The following is a 20,698-nucleotide window of genomic DNA, read 5'->3' on the forward strand; positions in this document are numbered from 1 at the left end:
TTGATATTACTGTTTTCAGACCCTTTAAAGTTGACTGGAAGAAGATTTTATAAATATGGAGAAGAGAATCACGAATAATGGGCTCAATTCCAAAAAACCATATCCCAGCGCTCTTTACAAAGTTGCAAAATACTCTGAAAGCAGACAACTTAAAAGCGGGATTTGAAGCTTCAGGAATATATCCATTGAATCGAGAAAAAGTTACAACGGTTTCCTGATGTCAACAGAGACTATGGCGGTGAGACCATAAAAGAAATGTTAAATTGAGTGTAATAGATATTCTCACGAAGTACTGTGGCAATGATGCAGCAGGAAAAACTAATAGAAAAAGAGGGTAAAAAATTGCACCAGGAAAACTGATCACAACTGATGACATTGATTATAGACGAACATCAAAACAGAAAAAATCCAAAAAGCAACAAGTTAAAGGCAAAAAATCAGAAATAGCTTCAAAGGATGTTGAATCTTTGTCTGAATTAGAAGGCATTGAAGTCGGTAGTAGTAGTGGTTATCCCAATGAAAATAATGACAAGAAAGATGTCGATTTAAATAAATATAATCAAGAAGAACCTGATGTCAACAATTCTCTAACTACAGGCAGTTGGCATGTTGCAATCTACCCAGGAAAAGCTAAAAAAAGTGTGAAATAAAATTACATTGGGCAGTTGTTGAGGTTTTACCTACACCCAAAATTTTTTATATGAGTTTCCTAAGTTGAAGAATACAAAAATCTGTTTAATTATTCTGTTGCAGAACACATCGTTTTTGCTGTACATTTCTCAAGTATATTGCAACATCTTCAACCACCGAAGACAAATAATAGTTATCAACTAGAGTTTGCAAATGTAAAAAATATTGATAAAATCTGTTAAGTGAATCGGATACGCTATCAGAAGATCTCAGAAATATTCACTAAATGATTGAACTCAGAACATTTCATTTAAGAAAATTAACACTTTGTCTTTCAAACATTTATTTTACTAATTAGTACCCTACAGCAGTTTACAGGAACTACACAGAACAACTAATTCCTAGTCCGGTTTTAACACCAGTTGTAAAATCTTCAGAAAATGTGATTATTAGGTTTTTTTGTGTTGGTATCTTTTTTTAATTTTAAATGGAGTTAAACAAGTAAAGTACATTAGTACTAAATATTTATATACAATTAGTACTTTTTTTTGTTAGTATTATTTTATAACTGCTAATTACTATTACTCTAATGATGGTATTGATATATAATATTGTTATGTTTAGCATAGTAACACCAATTTGTTTTTTGTTTTTTTGTCCATTTTGTAGATATATTCGATAACCAATCTTGTTGTCTAAATTTATAATAAAATCATAAAAATATGTAAAATCTTAAAAATATATTTGTAAATTGTTTTGCAATTTAATAAAACTCCAAAAAAAAGTATTAATGGCACTTGAGAAGATGGCTAAGTTAATGAGCTTTTAAGAAATAATAAGCTATGAAAGTCACCCCAAACGAAGGATTGAGATTGATAACATTTTTGACTTAAAAAAAAATATATTAAATCCAAAAAAAAAATGTATAAATGGAATCCTATAAAAGAAAGGATAATTTTATATCAAAAAAAAAAAAAAAAAATTATACGAAAGAGTTTATTTGCAAAAATGCTCAAAAACCTATCAAATTCACCCCGTTTGACGGTACCTTATTGTATTTGGCAGAGGAATCTTCAAGACTAGACTCCTGAAAAAACAGTTTAAAGCTGTCTATGTCTTTAAACAGTTTATTGCAAGCATTGCCTTCCAAACAATGCTGCCCTTGATAGGACACTCTGCAGATGTTTATCTTAGACAGATATTGGTTAACAAACTGTAACCCACACTCCTTGTTTTCAATTAAATTTTTATCAATCACTTTTAAATTTTTTCCTACAACACCTAGCAGTATATGTAGACCAAGAACATTTACAAGTTCTAGTATTTTTTTGTTTTTCTCGCCAGTTAATAGAGAGAGATTAATAACATTGATGTACTTTTGTGCTTATTTTAAATTTGCACCATTAGCCATCTTTCTTGACTTTCAAAAAGCTCATCAGACTATAATGATCAGCTTTTTGAAAGTCAGGAGATGACTTCATGCAATACGGACAAGGGTGCTTTGATGTCACAGTTTGTCTTCCAACCATTTTATGCAAAGTCTTTAGATCTTCAGATACTATGTAATCTAAGGATGAAGTGTTTCACTAATCCAAAATTAACCGTAAATTATGGTATTTTGTTTTCAATGAAGGAAAAATGGCCAGTATAATAGTTTTGCGGACACTTTAATCTCTAAATTCTTTGCACGCATATCCATCACACTTGCTTAGTTTTTCTGAAACTTTATTATTTTTTATCTCTGGTTTTAGGGTGATTGACAGTGTAAGTTTAAGGAATCTCTGCCCTCCATCTACACCTAATTTGATATCTAAATTATTTGTTCTACGAATTCTGTGATAAAGTACCATTGCTGCAAGCTCTTCAATTTCATTGCAATACACAATTGGAGTACCTTTTTCTACCTACAATATATCCATAAAAATAAAAAAGAATGATATAGATTGCAATCTAGTTATCAAAAAGTATTTTTTTTGTAATAGCTTACTTACCTCTTTGCTTTCATTTAATTCTAATAGCAATGGAAGTTTATCACCATTGAATAATTTTCATACTATTTCGTTGTTCTCAATCAGTTTAATATTGAAACCAGATTTCACACTTTTCCGTACTGCCTCATTTCTCAGAAATTGTTCAGCTTTAATCATGTTGCGATTACTCAGAAATTATAATGAAGTTATTACAAAAATCAGCTTTAAAGTCATAACAAATTTTTTTTCAAAAGTATTTTTAAGCAACAAAAACTTACCTGGAATGTTGTTGGGGATGTTGATTTTACAATGGCTGTTAAATTCTTTTGTCTTTATAATTTTGTACAGAGATGTGGAATTCCTTGCCCCACTTGGGCATAGCAATCTTGACAAATTAGACTTTCTGCGGGTTTATTTGAAACATCTTCAGCGCCTTGATAAACAAGTTTTCCCGACACACATTCAACCACAGGGTACAAACTTTTTCCATTTTTGATATGTGCTCATTTTCATAAATAAAACATTCACATTTTCTCCCTCTAAAAACTCTGGCATTCAGGTCTAAACTTTATATCGTTTGTATAGCAGCTATAATAACTAAAATAACGAAACAAAATTTTAACTAAAATAAATTAAATATCAATATTGTTATAATTATCCACATAAAACGGCAGCATAGTAAGTAATGATCAGTCCTTAAAAGGAGTTTTCAACATTTCTAGCAAAGCATGGTAGGAATGTCAGGGTTATCCGCTGAATAATCTTTCCAAAATATAGTTTTAATGAGGTTTGAGTAGTCATTTTTCTTTTTATTTAGGTTTAACTAATTCGTTTCAGCATTATGTATTAGTGTTAAACCCTTGCCTCTCCCGAAGCAACAAATGCAAAACTTTTTAACAAAATTACTATGTTCTTTCGCATGTTTAGGCATTTTAAATGAATGCTTCAAATAAAAACTTCTAATGCGGATTGATAATATTGGCATGATATATCGGTCATATCAACAAAATGTCAATATAATAACCACAAAAATGGTTTCAGTTCGTATTTCAACGTGTGTAATAAATTATTATGCAATGTATTTACAAATTGTGTCAGTTCGTATTTCAACGTGTGTAATAAATTATTATGCAAAAAATTTACATATCTATCACAAACATTTCTGAAAATCTGTATACACGGGCACTGGTATGACTTTATCGTGTTCGAAACAATCCCCCGATTCGCCCCAAAGGTATGGTTCCTAAAAATCCTTTTCAACTTTTTGCTTGTTTTATGTTAAACTAGATCGAAATTCATCGACAGATTTAAAACTACATCAAAAAAGAAAATTTTTGTTTAAAAGTTAAAACCATTTAAAGATGTTTCAGGGGTAATTGGAGTTAATTTTAAACTTTACATGTTTATAAATCTTAAGCGCAAAGAGATTTTTTGATGAAATTTGAAATCTGTCGATGAATCTTGATCTAGTTTATAAAAGAATAAAAAAAAAAACCTTTACGATTAAAGGAGACGCTGTTCTAGGAAGGGAGCAGTTAGGGGTTGGGGTGGGGTTGGTTTAGCTTCAATTACGCTAAGTCATCCTCATTCGATACCAGTGTTAACATACTAGAAATTTGAGCATGCCCCATGCCTCTTATTAACCTACTATGAACAACAAAATTCCTTGGGGCTCCCCTAAAACATGAGATTTCTCCCTTGGTCCTCACTAAAAAAAGTTGTCATTTATTATTATTTTTTTTTGAATCAGGAAATGCTTTGTAATGATAATCAAAAAACAATTTCTGGGGATGTGTTGCATGGTCTTAGAGCATGTTCCTATGCACTGTGCACTCTTTTCTCCCATTCCTAAAACATTTTTGCCACGTATAATTAAGAGTGGACATCATGTTTGCAAAAAGAAAAATTTAAAAATTGTTTAGAGCATAATATTTAGCTATTGACGAGTGAAATATTTCAGGGGCATTGCACGTAATTAATGAAATGTACCCAAAATATAATATGTTTAAGACACTCTTAAAAGCGCAAATGAAAATTCAAAACAGGCTGAAGACATATCTAATGTTGACACAGACACAGATAATAATAATAATTATAGAAATTTGGAAACACAAAAAATTAGGTAAGAGAACTTAAGTATAATTTGTTCAGAGTTAAAATAATTGCAACTTGTTTTAATTTTTCCTGATTTTCCTGATTTAATTTTTCCTGATTTACTGATCATTTTATGATTTTTCATTCAAATTATTTTTTGTTTGCTGCCTATTGTTTCAATAATAAAATCAATTTATAAAATGTTTTAGTTTAATTTATAATAATATTTAAAATTAGTAATTGTCTCTTTTGTTAAGAAAACGAAAACATTCATTTGACCATGAAAATGATGCTGTTAATGATGAAATTGAAGACTCTTATCAAGAAAACAGATTGATAACGTAAAATAAATTAGATCTATAATATTCTAAATAGTTTATTTAACATCAAGAGACACCAAAAAATTATAAATAAATAAAATAGTATTTAAGAAAGGTTTTTGTTATTTTTATCATTTCTTATTTTCAAATAGGTCTTTAATAGATGGCAGCCCAGCTAACACAAAACGTTCAAGAAACATTCGTAGAACGTTTGAAACGGTCGGGCACGTTCAAAGAACGTTTCTAACGTTCTTCAAACGTACTTGAACGTTTTGTGTATGCTGGGAGGTGTGATTCTTGGTTCTTTAATAGACGGAACGCGATAGTAATAGTTTTAAATGTGAATATAGTTGGTAAATCTAATACATTTATACATATTTTGTTATCTTGTTGTTTCAGAAACAATAACCAGATGGCCAGCCCATATGGTACGCGGGTGGGTCCCGGCCGGGCCGCAGGACAGGACACGTACGGATAACCCAGTCAGATCCCGCCGGTTTTTGTCCGCAGGATGCAAACGGGACCCGTGTGGGATTCCTGCTAGAAAATACAAACGGGATCAAGATGGTACCCAGTCGATATTCATCAGGGATAACTCACATGGATCCGATATAATTCCGTGTATTGAAAGTATAATTAGAAAACATCATTTTTATCATTATTATTATTACTATTATTATTACTATTACTATTAATATTATTATTAATACTATTACTATTACTGTTTTACTATTATTAATAATTTTATTATTATTATTATCATTATTATTATCAGTATTATTATTATTATTATTGTTATTATTTTTATTATTATTGTTATTATCATTACTATTATCATAATATAATTCTTACAGAAATGCTTAACCTTTACCATTTAATGTTCAACGTCGTTTCGTCATTAGTTCCTAGGCTTTGAATTAGTTACTAGGCTTTGTAAGAGCGCGTTCTTCAAATGCACGCGGCCATTGGAGAAACATCTTTTGAGCGAGTTAAAACTTTTTTCCTTTTGGAATTTAATTATTACTTTAGATATATTACATAAAGAATCATATTAAGATAAATAACCATCGTTAAGATCATAAGATCATATTGTAATTGAAGTAAGTATAAAAAATAGTTATATATACATTTTTATTAGATAAAGTAGAAAGGATTTAAGTTTTTATTAGATAAAGTAGAAAGAATTTAAAGTAGAAAGGATTTTAATTTTTTCAATCGTTTATATTTTGTTTGTTTTAGTTTATTTTTTAGTAGTTTTATTTTTATTATTTTAGTTATCAGAAGGAAAATAGGAGTATGGATGTTTTTTAAGTTATACTAATGCTATTTCCGTAAAATTGTTATTTTTACTTTGAAATTTCTGTGATGTTATTAACTATTTTTATTCTTTTTTAGAAAATTTTGAAAAAAAAAATTAAAATTTTGTGCCAACACTGACAACGCATGTCACATGTTAATGTATGTAAAGTTGTTATGAAGATTACAGTTATTATGAGAAAAAAAAGAAGGTAAAGAGAATTGTTTGTATATATATATTTTTTATCTTTTTAAGTTTTCTTGCGTCATTTTTAGAATTTTTGTTTGCACACGTTTATTGTTTGCATATATGCTTTTTTGATATGTATGTGTGTGTGGTAATAAGTGCTTTATAGTTGTTTTATCAATGTCTTTTTATAATTATGTAAAGTGTTTTTTTGCTGTTTGTGTATGTGTTAATATGTGTTACATAATTGTTTTAAAAAGGGGTTTAAATTGTATATAAGGTATTTATTTATTTTAGTATATATTTAACCTTATTTACATATTTAAACACATATATTGTGCTTATAGTTTGTACATATGTTTATACTATGTTCTTTCCGTGTTTTTAAAGTGGTGTGACTTGGTAAACATCTACCTGAAAATCAATTATTGTATTTTAGAGAAGGAGCAGAACAAATGGCCTTAGATCGCGCAGCTCAACGTGATACGCACCTTACGGCATAATTTAAGTTAAATACTGAAAATGAAAGAGGCCATTGAAATTCTTATGTAAACATTCCTTATCACTTTATATTTGATGATAAACATTTTAAATGGAAGGTTAGACGAAGGGGTGGTAATAAGGTGATAATAAGAATGTATAAAGTTAATCCAACTGGAGAATTGTTTTTTCTTAGACTGTTACTTTTGCAAGCAAAAGGAGCAACATCTTGGGAGGATGTGCATACTGTTAATGGTATTGTCCTTTAAACGTTTTGTAAAGCATGTATTTTGAATGGTCTGTTGCAAGATGACACTGAATGGCAGAATACTCTTTCTGAGACGGTTTTAACACATATGCCAAAGAAAATTAGACAGTTGTTTTCAATTATTTTGACCTTTTGTGAACCTGACAATCCTTTACACCTTTGGAGTACATGCAAAGCTTTTATGATGGAAGGTTTCATTCACCGCTCAGTCCCACTTCTAATAGCTGAACAAGCTACTCTTCATCAAATTGAAAAGATTATTAATCAAATGTGTTATATAAAACCATATTTGTTTATAGTTGTATATATGTTTAAATTTTTTTTTTTCCACGTTTTCAAAGTGGTGTGATTTGGCATTATGTTGAGCAAGATTGATAACCTTGCCAGCCACGCGATGTACTTATAGCAGAATTGTGACTTGGCAGCATTTAGTGCCAGGCGGAGTTACTGCTTTGGAGCTAGGTTGTGTTATCTAGCCTTTTTTAATTATTCTCAAAAAAAAAATATTATAATGTCTGTTAATATTTAGCGTAATGTGTATGAGAGTATGCAACCTTGATCTTTAAATCTAGGGTGTTTTCATGTCCTGAATTTGAAGTAATTGAATAACTAATATTGAACATAAAAACATATACTTTTATGTATTTATATGTTTAGTAAAAAGATAGATATAGTTAACTTTAAATTAGTTTTCTAATTTTGCCTTTCATATTTTAATTTGGTTTGTTATCTTCACTGGATTTTAGGATCAAGGATGTAAATATTCTATTGTTATGTGTTATTGTTGTGATGTTTTGTGTTGGTATTCATTTTTAACAATAGACACCTTAATGTTGGTGACTATTGTAAAAAAAGAATAATAGGTTGTTTCATTATTGGTACTTACTGCTTTTATTTATTTACTGAAAGCCAAGACAACATTATGCTAAAAATGCAATTTATATCTTAAATTGTTTTTTTTTTATATATATATATACACTGTGTGACAAAAGTTATCGTACGCTAAGAAAAAAAAAATAATATTGAATATAGACACAATTTTTCTGCTATATTTAATGAAAATTATTTATTATTTTTTTTTTAATAGTATTTATTTTGTTAATTTATGAATATTTTGGAATTTATATTGAAATAACATTACAATTAGGCTCAAAATTTGAAAAAAGTACATTAAAGATGATGACAAAAGTTATCGTACATTTGGCGTACACAAATATTTATTTAACTCCAAACCGTTATGTCCATCATTTTTCATACATTTTTGAAAATAAAGTAAACTATAAACACATTAAGATTATTTTCAATTGTTTTAAATGAATTTTTTGGTTATAAAAAAGTAAAATGAGCTCGAAACGGGTTAAGACCACTGTAGAAATTCGTAAGCTAATAATTAAGCATTGGAATGAAGGAAAATCGTTAAATTGTATTGCAAAAATTGTTGATTCTAAAAAATCCACAGTTTCTTCAATTATTAACAAGTTCCAAAAAACAGGAAAATTAGCTGATTTGCCCCAAAGTGGTCGTCCAAAAAAACTGAATAAGCGTGCTGAACGAAGATAGCTTTCACAATCAAGAAAAATCGTTTTGTATGTGCCAAAACTTTAGCTTGCAAAATAGAAAACGATTTGGGGGTTAAAATTAGTCCAAAAACAGTCATTCGAAGTCTTAAAAGACAAGGAATAGTGAGTCACGTTCCAAGAAAGGTTCCTTGTATTAGTGATAAAAATTGTAAGCTTCGATTAAACTATGCTAAAACGTACATTGATATGCCAGACTCATTCTGGAATAAAGTCTTCTGGACAGATGAGTCTAAATTTAATGTAAAAAGATCTGATGGTAGAATTCGTGTATGGCGTTCATCAAAAAATTGCTTAGAAAATGGAACTACAGTCCGAACATTTAAACACGGAAATGGATCAGTAATGGTTTGGGGATGTATGTCGGCAGCAGGTGTTGGAAAGTTAGTATTTATTGAAGGAAATATGGATAAACATTACTATAAACGTATTATTAAAGAAAATGTTGAACAATCAGCACGTAATCTTGGTATTGGTGATGACTTCGTTTTTCTTCAAGATAACGATCCCAAACATAAGGCCAAATATGTGATGGAATTTATGGAAAAAAAAGGTTGGGACATACAAAATCATCCACCTCAAAGCCCTGATTTGAATGTAATAGAACATTATGGGATGAAATCGATAGACGAATAGATAGAACAGGTGTAAACACCATTGAACAATTAAAAGTCCAAATTGTAAAGACGTGGGAATCAATCGATCCGTCTATTACAAAAAAACTCGTTGAATCGATGCCAAGACGTCTTGCTGCTGTTGTAAAAGCTAAAGGACAAAATACACGATACTAAAGTATAAGTTTAGTTCCCATAATGTTTATCAAAGTGTACTATTTTGAAAGCGTACGATAACTTTTGTCACCTTCTTTTTGTTACTTTTCTTGCTTTTTCATCAAGATGTTAAAATAAAATTTTTTTTCTTGTTCTGTTTTTTCAATTTTTGTTTAAATAATTATAAATCAAATAGCTTTTATTCAGTTTTTAACTTGTTTCTTGCATTTCTTTTATTCTAAATTGAGAGTTAGTAATTTTTTTAAAGTGCACGATAACTTTTGTCACACAGTGTATATAGTATTGTTAATCCTTTTGTACTTCGAAACAGATTTTATTGTTACATTTTCGATAAATGTTTATATTAACTGCCATGTCAAAATGGGTTACTATAAATAGGTAAATCGATTTTCAGTTTTTATGTGATGTTTTATTTTTGTTTTTTTTTTGTTGTTGGTGTAATTATAGTATCATAATTCCTTTTTTTTTTTTTTTTAGGATTTACGATTGACGCATTTATACGATTTATAAAAAGAAACCTAATTACTCTTTCTTGTAAACTTTGGTCAGTAAAAATGATATAAATGTATGCAATTAGTTCAATTTTTTAAAAGTTTTCTCTATTTAAAGCCTAATAATTTGCTGTACGTAATTTAGGGAACCTTTTTAAATGGGTGGTTAATATTGTAGTTTAGCGCATTTTTCAAAAATCGAGTTACTTAAATTTTATAAGATTTTTAACTAATTAATTAGCTTAGTTTGCATTTGCAACACTTTTAAGGAAAGAAAAAATTTATATGTATGTTATATTCTTATAAATATTAAAAAGAAAAAATTCTTATACACGTAAATCATTGTTTTACATTTCATTTTTCTGGTAAAAGGTCTTCATCAAAAACTTGACTACTCTTAATAAAAATAACTATTTTCCTGACCACCATTATGGCAAAAACGGGGAAGGGAGTTCCTTTATTAGTGTCAAAATATTTAAGAGAATTAAATTTCGAGTAACAAAAGGAATTTTTAGTAAATGGTAGTAAATTACCGTTTACTAAAAGCTATTGAAACAGAGGACATATATATAATAATGGTCAGATTAGTGCCATATATAGTAATGGTCAGTTATTTATAATAAATTTATTTGGTTGTGTGCATTTAACGTTTTAAAGACAATTTCCTGTTTTAAAGAAAAATGTTTCAAGGGGATACCAAAAAATTAATAAATCATGTATAATTTACGTTCGCTTAATATTAATCTTATTAATTAAAGTTCATGTTATAAAAGTTATAACAAGAATTTATCCTTACTTTTTCGTCAATTTAAAGCATGATAAAGTGTTATTATTTTGTGCTAGTAACTAAAAACATATTGTGTTGAGCGTAGTATCGAGGAAAATGGTTCTGCCTTACACTGATATGATTATGTCAGTTGTAAATTACTCAATGTTAAATAATTGGTAAGTTATTTTACCTCCGCATTTTTTTTATTTTAATTTTACAGATAGTTCAATTTTTTTAATTTGAAGGGGTTTTTCTAAAAGGTTATTAGTTAAGGTTTTGCAACTTTAAATTGTGGAAAACAGCCACTATAAATTAACAGACCGACGATAACCCGTATTACGGGTTGCTTATTGCTAGTTATTATCATTTTTATTATTATATCATTACTTTTACTGTTATTATTATTACTATTATTATTTTTATTATTTTTGTTGTTATTATTGTTGCTATTATTATTATTATTTTTATTATTATTATCATTATCATTGTTTTTAGTATTACTATCATTTTTATTATTATTATCATTATCATTGTTTTTATTATTTATATTTTTTTATTATTATCATTATCATTGTTTTTATTATTATTATTATTATAATTATTTTTATTATTATTATCATTATCATAGTTTTATTATTATTATTATTATTATTATTATTACTATTATTATTATTATTATTATTATTATTATTATTATTATTATTATTATTATTATTATTATTATTATTATTATTATTATTATTACTATTACTATTATTATTATTATTATTATTATTATTATTATTATTATTATTATTATTATTATTATTATTATTATTATTATTATTATTATTATTATTATCATTACTATTATTATTACCATTACTATCATTATTATTATTATTATAAAGGAGCATATGGAACAGTTTTCAAACCTCGAGATTTTTGAATTATTATTATTAACATTATTATAATTATCACTACTTCACTTTGCTAAGTCCTGTAGCTATATTGCTAACAGATAAGATGTATTTTGTTAATGGAAATTATAATACTGCCAAAAATATTTGCTAAAACTGATATGCGGTTAACTATATGCAAGAGTCTATTTTAAAAAAAAAACAATTACAAGTCGTAAACTATTAAGTATTCAAAAAATGTACCAATACTATCATTTAGCATACAAATGATGTAAGTTGCAATATTGCATCACTGCAAGTTATAACTGATTGAAAACATACCAAGAAACACTCATGAATGCTCGCAGTTAATGACAATTACTTAGCTAAATTTTAAACGAGGATAACTGAATTTAACAAGTAAGAGTATTTGAAATCAGGTTCTGTGTGCCATAAGGCGAAATGTATTTACAGGCTGGACAAACTAATATAATGAATATAGTGCTTGAAAAACAGGTCACATTGTGCACTATTTTCAGTCAACCATAAGTTGTATTACATTATTCGCTTCTTTTGCATTCTTTCCTTTTGGTTTTCGACTCCCTTTCCCACGGTCCCTGAATTTCCAAACCACGTTGAAAGTTTCTTCTCGTTCATTTCCTTGGTTCTGTCCTAAGTGGCAAAGTTTTGCTTAGCACTTAAATAAATATAAAACAGTGATGTTGATGCCGCAGTATACAGGTTAAATGATTACTATTATTATTATTACACTATTTAGCAAGTATTACTTTTCTGGGCTAAACCCAGTCGTCACAACACGGCAATATGTTACGCGTGGTTTCTGTTGCGTGTTTAAAACCCGCTAAAACAAAAAGAATTACACGGTTTAAGGATCGATTTTCAATTCGAGAAATAAACTTGCACTATTTACCAAGACACCAATTATAATTGCGATATATTTTATCGAATATTCTGTTTATATGAATGGTTTCACCGTTGCGGAATCGTAGTATGATTTTGTAATGGTTGTGAAACGAGTAATAAAAAAACGCTAATATTTAAATTTTGATTTACGGGCAGAAGCTATTACGGAAACTGGAGACTAACGTTGCTTCTTTAAAAATCTATAAATACAGTTTAAGTATCTTTTTTTTATGAACTTATTTGAGGCATTTTTAAAAGTGAATTGAAGGAAAGATTTTTGTAGAGCAGAGTTTAAAATGAATGAAGAAGATTTAAAATTGCTAAGTTGTGTTCCCTGAAAGAAAGCTACAGCTGCTTTATTTTATACTTTCTTGAAGATTCAAAAGTATATTTAGAGTACATTAGGGGAAATATTTGTCAAAAAAAACATATTTATATGTTAAATAATTACAGTTCTTTGTATATTAGACTTGAATGTTTCTGCTTTTCGTACAATTTTTGCCTAATTTAGATTTTAGACCAATGCTATGCAATATATTAGATATATATCTATATTTCTGATAAATAATTTTTGTTGTTGTAGCTACAATGTATAATAATTTGTTGCATATAATCAACGAATTGTTCAATCTTATACCAGTAGTTGGATGAAGTATTCTCAATGGTATGGTAATATGTATATATTGGTAATATGGCAATATTATGGATTATATGATAACATGCATATTATCAAATTATTGATGTTTTAACAATTAATTGGGGATCATCTTTAAAAATTGACTAAAACTATTTGTTTGTTTCCAATACTTTTATTTTTTTCCAATAATTAGGTTTTTTTCTTATATTTATTTTAACATTTTACAAGTTTTAGTAATTAATACTGTAAAATTAGCAATTTAACAAAATGAAAACAGCAGATTCAGCATCACTAATGAAAGAATATATAAAAAAATACCAAGCAGCTATACCTGGATATTTTTCTTTGGCTTTTGCTTTCAATTTATCTTCATCAATTTCTCAGTCTCAATCCGATTTCTAACAAGAAATATCAGAGGACAGTGGAAGTAATATTTCAAAGTGTTCACACAATGATTCCCTAACAATAACTGTAAGTTCAAGTAGTCATTCTCATTTTGATTCCTCAGAAGAAACAGATCCTTTTGAAAGTTCAAGCTCAGAAAATGAAGATACATGTTTAATTAAGCAAGTTGTGCAAGAATTTTTATCAGATTTTCCAAATGGGTAGTAAAATACAAACTCCAAAGAGAGTATTTTGATAAGTTGTTAAACTTGACACGAATTAGTGGTCGTTTTCATCAAAAGATTTTCTTTCCAAAAGGTTCTCGCACTTTACTGCAAATACCTCGTAAAAACATCTTGTTTGCTTAATTATATTACCAGGGCTCAAAACAATCTTAAGATAGATTCCACAGTATGAACTCTAGTAAATAAAATCGTATATTTTGACTGTATTTGCATGCTCGTTTTAAAAGCTTATTTTAAGTTTGTATTTTATATTTAAAAAAATGACTCGTAGTACGATTAGAAAAAGTGAATATAAGTTCAAAGGCAATCAGTACACATGCAACGAAAAACAGAAAAATACTTTACCTTTATCAATTGCATGTTGTTCAAGTGCAAAGAAGTTATTTTCCGAAATGAATACTACTCAAAATGTCGAGGATAAGAATGATAATTATGAAAGCAATTATATCTTTATTATGAATTTTTTCATCGTAAAAAGATTATTTAGTAAGTATATTTGTTGTCCTAAATGTGGAAATAAGATTATTTTGCATGGTAACCTCAAGAAAAAAATGAGATTTTGCTTGCAATTTGAAATTTTTTGTAAAAACTGTGACGAAGTTATAGACACATTCCAAACTTCAGTAGTAAATAAAAGAAATGCAGAAGTCAATGCACAAATTTTTGTTGCTGTTCGAGAAATAGGAAAAGGTGATACTTCTAAAGAATCATTTAATCGTTGCATGAATATGCCAAGACCAATGAGAAAAAAAAAGTATGGTAAAATTAAAAAGTCACTCCACAGTGCTTATGTTGAAGCAGCTAATTGTTGCATGTTGAATGCTGCAAAAGAGACATGATATTTTTTTGTGGGATAATAACAGTCATAATGTTAGTATTGTTGATTGCCATGTTTTTGTAGATGGTGCATGGCAAAAAAGAGGTTATACATCCATTAACGTTGTTGTAACTTTGATATCAACAAATAATCAAAAACGTATAGACCATTTTGTTTATCAAAACAATGCAAAGTTTGCGAATATTGGAACAAAAGAAAGAATGAACCTGGTTATAATAACTGGCAAAATAATCACAATTGTCTTATTAACCACGTAATATCTTCAGGATCAATGGAGTCTGTGGGTGCCATTGAAATGTTTGGACGATCTGTGGAGAAGTACAAACTAAGGTATACATCTTACATTGGAGATGAAGAAACATCCTCGTATAATGATGTTATTAAGTCTGAACCATATGGACCTAATCTTAGTATTGATAAAGAGTGTATTGGGCATGTTCAAAAGCGTATTGGAATACGATTGCGAAACTTGCGTCAATTAATGAAACTAAATATACTGACTGATGGGGGGAAAATAATGGGTAAAGGACGATTAACAGATAAAGCCATGAATACTTTGCAGAACTATTATGGTATTGCAATAAGACAAAATCTCAACAGTATATATGAAATGAAAAAAAGTATTTGGGCAACACTTTTCCATAACTCAAATATTATTGATGAAGCAGAACGGCATAAATTTTGTCCTCAATGTATAAACAGCTGGTGCATGTGGCAGTCAAATAAATTAACAGGTAAATCGAATTACAAAGCTAAATTAATTCTTTCATTAGCAATAAAAGAAATTTTAAAACCTGTCTTTAAAGATTTAAGCAGTGATGAATTATTATCCAAGTGCTTGCATGGACAGACGCAAAATAATAACGAAGCGATCAATAACTTCATTTGAAAAAAATGTCCTAAAGATGTTTATGTTAGCCGAAGTACTCTTGAAATAGCTGTATCATCTGCTGTTTTAGAGTTTAATGATGGAGCAACTGGGCTATATGAAGTTTTTAAAAAACTGCAGATAAAAATCGGTCGATTTATGCACATTGGGACAATTAAAAAAAATTCAACTCAAATAGGTTATATGACCAAAAAGACATCCACAGCAGGTATCAGTAGTAGAAAGGTGCTGAGAGCAATAAAAAAAGGATTCATAGATAAAGAAAATGAAGAAGGAACATCACACTCTACTGGTGGTTTTTAGAATGATAACAATTTTATTTATTTTTTTATTACAAAATCTGTAAAAGGATTTTTAATGTGCTTCATTTTTTTTATACTTTGCAACACATTAAACACGTTTTCTCAACTTCTAATAAAGATTTTGATTTGAAATTTTCATGAAATGTTCCTTGATGTGTTGTCTGGGGTTTGTACCTCAACAAAGGTCTAATTTTTATATCAAGTACAATTTTTTATTTTTTTAGGTACTTAATTTTACTAATTCAAAAAAAAAATCTTTTATTTTATTATCTTTTGAAATATTTACCCGTTTTACACAAAGGTGCTTGAAACCCTAGTAAATAGTTTTCCTAACATACCTTGAAATTTTAGAGTCAGGAGCATTTACCAAACTTTTATTACCTTGTTTGAAAATTTTTCAAAATGGCTGCTTAAATGTCTAACTACTGCCTGGTTACTTTTTTTTCAAAATTTCAAAATGATAATAAAAATATTTAATTGATATAAAATAGAACTTAATTGCAATTGATGCTCCATTACAACAATTTAAGCAACTTTATTTTAAGGGGATCTGCTACCTTAAATTATTAAACAGAGAACCCAGAAACATATTAAAGGTCACGTATGAACGTATGAAAAAAACGTATAAAAAAAAAAGCAGAGAACCCGGAAACATCAAATTCACGTATGAAACTGCATTTTACATTATCGATTCAAATCTTTTAAGTTTGTCATTTAACAAGTATTTCTATTGTTTACTGTGTTTTTTTTTGCAGATATTTTGTATTAGTAATTTAAAAATATCAAGTGCAGAAGTTAAAAGGTAAAATTAAAATTTGTTTTTTTAGTGTAAATTCAAAATATTGAAAAAAATATGTCTAAAGGTAAGCCAATAAGTGTAGAAAAAAGGGCAGCAATACTCACTTTGCTTCTAGAAGACTATGCAGTTAGAAAAATAGCTGAAAATTTGAATCTGAGTAAATCAACAGTTAGCTATACAATTCGTTTATCAGCTATTTACAACTCTGTTCGAGAAGAAAAAGTTTCTGTCAGTACAATCAAACGAAGATTGCAAAAAGCTATAAAACATTATAGTGTTGCTTTCCGAAAACCACATCTACGAAAAGTAATCGACAGAAGAGATTCCGTTGGGTACAGTTCATTAAAATTGGACGATGGATGAATGAAAACAAATACTCTGGACCGATAAATCAATATTTAAAGTTTTCGGAAATGCCGAGGAAAAATTGCTAACTCTATATCTGGTTCCAACAGCAAAACATTGGTGAAGGCTTTGTGATAGTTATGGGTTGCTTCTCTCTGGATGGGGTGGGAGATTTGCGTAAAATCAATGGAATAATGAAAAAAGAAAATTGTAGAGATATCCTTGAAGCAAATGCGATCCCTTCGGGATATTGATTAATTGAAGATAATTTTATTCTGATGCATGCTAATGACACAAAACATACTGCATTATTATGAAGAAAAGATTTAGAATAAAAAAAAAAGCTGAAAATGTATTACGCGTAACATCCTGGCCTCCCACCCAGAACTCAATCACATTGAATTACTATAGGATGAACTGGATAGAAAAATTAGAACTGCATGTCCAACATCAAAGTCTCATTTATGGAACGTTATAGAACAGAATGGATAAATATTCATAAAGAAACTATCAGAGAATTAATTGAAAGAATGCCGAGATTAGTTAAAGCCGTTATTAAATCAAAGGGTGGTTTTTTTGACGAAAAAAAAATTTAATTATAATAAAGGTTTTTGTAAATTTTTATTACAGAAAACTGAATGATAATATATTTTATATTGAAGGTGTATAAATATTACAACTTTTATTACTAAAAATAAAATGTTCTATAACGTAATAACATATTAACATTACTTTATATATTAGGGTGTCCCAGAAACAAAAACTTTTATTTTTTTCAGGACACCTCTTAAGTTTTTCTGACAACTTAAATCGGCATTTAATTACACTAATAATAACAATATTATTATTATTATTACTATGATAAAATGCCAATTTAAGCCGCCTGTGATCAATTAAAAAGGTAAATTTAATTACGCACGATTTGATCATATGCCACGTTTTTGAGATTTGCACTACATATACGTTTACTTTTGTTGTCGTGCTACATAATGTATTTTACTCTTAGCTAAAAATTAAAAAAAGATTCAATGAATAATATAACTGTTTAATGAATGACTGAATGAATAGATAAATTAAAGTATGTTATATAATTTAATATTTAATAGTAATTTCTAAAATAGACCATCATCGTAAGAAAGACAAGAATAAAGGAGAAAAGAGGAAGATACAGACTAATCCCAGAAGGCTACTGTTTCTTCTCAAGTATCCTATCAATCAGCTGCCCACGAACCTGCTCCCCAGCATTGGAAATGTGCTCAGATATACACAGTTTATCAAATCTTCCAAGGTTTTAAAGTTTAAATCTACAACACTTGTTGTAGCTTTTCCTCAAAGTTTTCCAGGCAAAGACCTTATCTGCAAGGGTGGATCCTTTAAAGATCCCAACCATAAATTTGTTACTTCTCTTGTAATGGATGTGTGGAACAAAGCTGGCTTTGGAGGACTCCTCGTTTCTGGAGCTACTGTCATGTAAAAAATAGTAATTTTTAATTATGTAAATACACAAATAAGTAAATCAAAAAACAAACAAATAAAGAATTAAATACCAATACAAATAAATAAAAAATAACCAAAACTTCTGTATTTAATAAACTTCTTCTATGTTTAACTTCTTTTATGTATAATCAGGGATAAGATTCTGAAGCTCCACACAAAGTATTGGAAACGAATCAATCTGTGAGATCTAAACTGGGATTCGAGCATTGGTAGATTCACTAAGAAAGAGGAGGAGTTCATTAAGGAGAGCAGCAAACTCCTCGACATATCTGTAGGGAAATTTGAGGAGAAGATCCAGTCAGATAGACTTCGATCCCAGTAAGCCAAGGCAGAGGACATTCTTTTTTTTTTTGATCAAAAAGAAGATAGAAAAAAGTGTATTACTATAGAGGTAGACAAAGAATTTGAAAAATCTGTTAAAAACAGACAGGATCGGTGGCAGAGAATGAAGAATATGAAGATTACAGAAATGAAAAAAGGACAAAATACAAGGGAACTTGAAGCTTCCTTTGAATCTGATACTGGTTCTTCTGCATCCGAGTCAGAAGCTGAAAATTCTATAGATGAAGATTCTGTCAATTAATTACACCAAAACTCTGATTCTACAGTAAAAGGCAAGGTAAATAAAAGATTGTAATAAAATGTAAAGTTGGTTGTACTAATTATGAGTAAACTTAATCACACTGAATTTAATTAGATTAGAAATATCAAAGCTGTTTGTTGTGCAGATAATGATAAGTATCAGTTCTGAGGGTCTGGTGGATTGTACTTCTGAAGTATCTACTCGATACAGGGTCGGGATTCGACCTAATACCGCAATCTTTGCAGCAATCTGCAATAAAGCAGGCGTGAATCTTGAGGATGTGCCCATCTCCAGAAGCTCCGTTCATCAAAAGAGATTCAAGAAGATTGAAGATCTAGGTAAGAGTAAATAGTAGAATATAAAGTTATTGATGAAATAATGAAGATCAAGTAAAACTAGGATGAAGAAAGTTTAATTACTAGGAGACCAGATAAGGCAAGACATAATGGAAATCTTAAAGGGAAAGAGGCTTGTACTACATTTTGATGGAAAACAGATCAAATAGATGGAGGAGAACCTGAACATAACTGTTACTGTTATAAGGATTGCAATCAGTATTACATTTCCTGATATTGACGACATAAATGACATTCTACTTGGTGAAGTTCAAGCTGAAAACTCCAAGAGAATTGACCTGGCAGATGTGGTCTTAAATCTCCTAGAAAATTACGATATTGTTGATCAGATCTTTGCCATATGCTGTGATACCATTGCTTCCAACACTGGAGTATTTGTAAGGTCCATTACCATCCTCACAATTATCCTCAACATTCCTTTACTCTGGTTTCTAAGCAGGCGACACATGTTGGAGTTACACATCTATCATTTTATAAAGGCTTTTACTGGTGAGAAAAGAAAGAGGCCAAGGAGAGCGCCCTACGTAAGACTGCAGAAAACCTGGCCACACATCAAGGAGGAGGTAGACAAGATGAAGGAGATCATTAGAAGGGACAGGCGAAAAACGCGGTAAAAAAGTGCGAAAAGCACAGCGTACTTTAATAAAAATCGCAAAAGATACGGTAGAAACACGGAAAAAACACGGCATCAAAATGCCACATTTTTATTCATAATGCGATAACTTCAATAAGCAAAAACTGTGTTTTGATTGAGATTTTATGACCGTTTGATCAATTTTTTTGCTGAAGTCTCTAAATGAAAAATATTTGCTTAGCCCTTAGCTAACTGAATTAAAATTCATCATCACGTGAAGCGCTAAATTGTCGGTGTTTAACTTTTGACGCTGTGATGTATTAACAAGCGCATATCGGCTAACGCTCCGTTCCGCATCTACCAAATTACAGGGTACAGAAAAATAACGAACAGCAAGAAATGTGGAAAACAATCACGTGATGAGAACCAGAATGTCAGTGGCTTCACATTGTCAGCCTCTTTAACAGCCAGCTTATAGGCAGCAATTTCACTTCTTAGAATGCGTTTCTTATCATCGTAGCCCGGAATGCCATCAAGGAATGCATTGTAGGTCAAAGTTTTAGCTTGCTGAAGA

General features: G+C 29.3%; 1 pseudogene; it reads left to right on the top strand.

The window, feature by feature from the left end:
- Positions 1 to 14,663: 14,663 nt before the first annotated feature.
- Positions 14,664 to 15,971, top strand: LOC149879990 (uncharacterized; annotated as a pseudogene).
- The last annotated feature ends 4,727 nt before the right edge of the window (positions 15,972 to 20,698 follow it).

Source organism: Hydra viridissima, unplaced genomic scaffold (genome assembly GCF_058129835.1).
Source record: "Hydra viridissima isolate aposymbiotic clone 2 unplaced genomic scaffold, HvirCarnegie_v1 scaffold_13, whole genome shotgun sequence".
NCBI classification, from domain to species: Eukaryota; Metazoa; Cnidaria; class Hydrozoa; order Anthoathecata; family Hydridae; genus Hydra; species Hydra viridissima.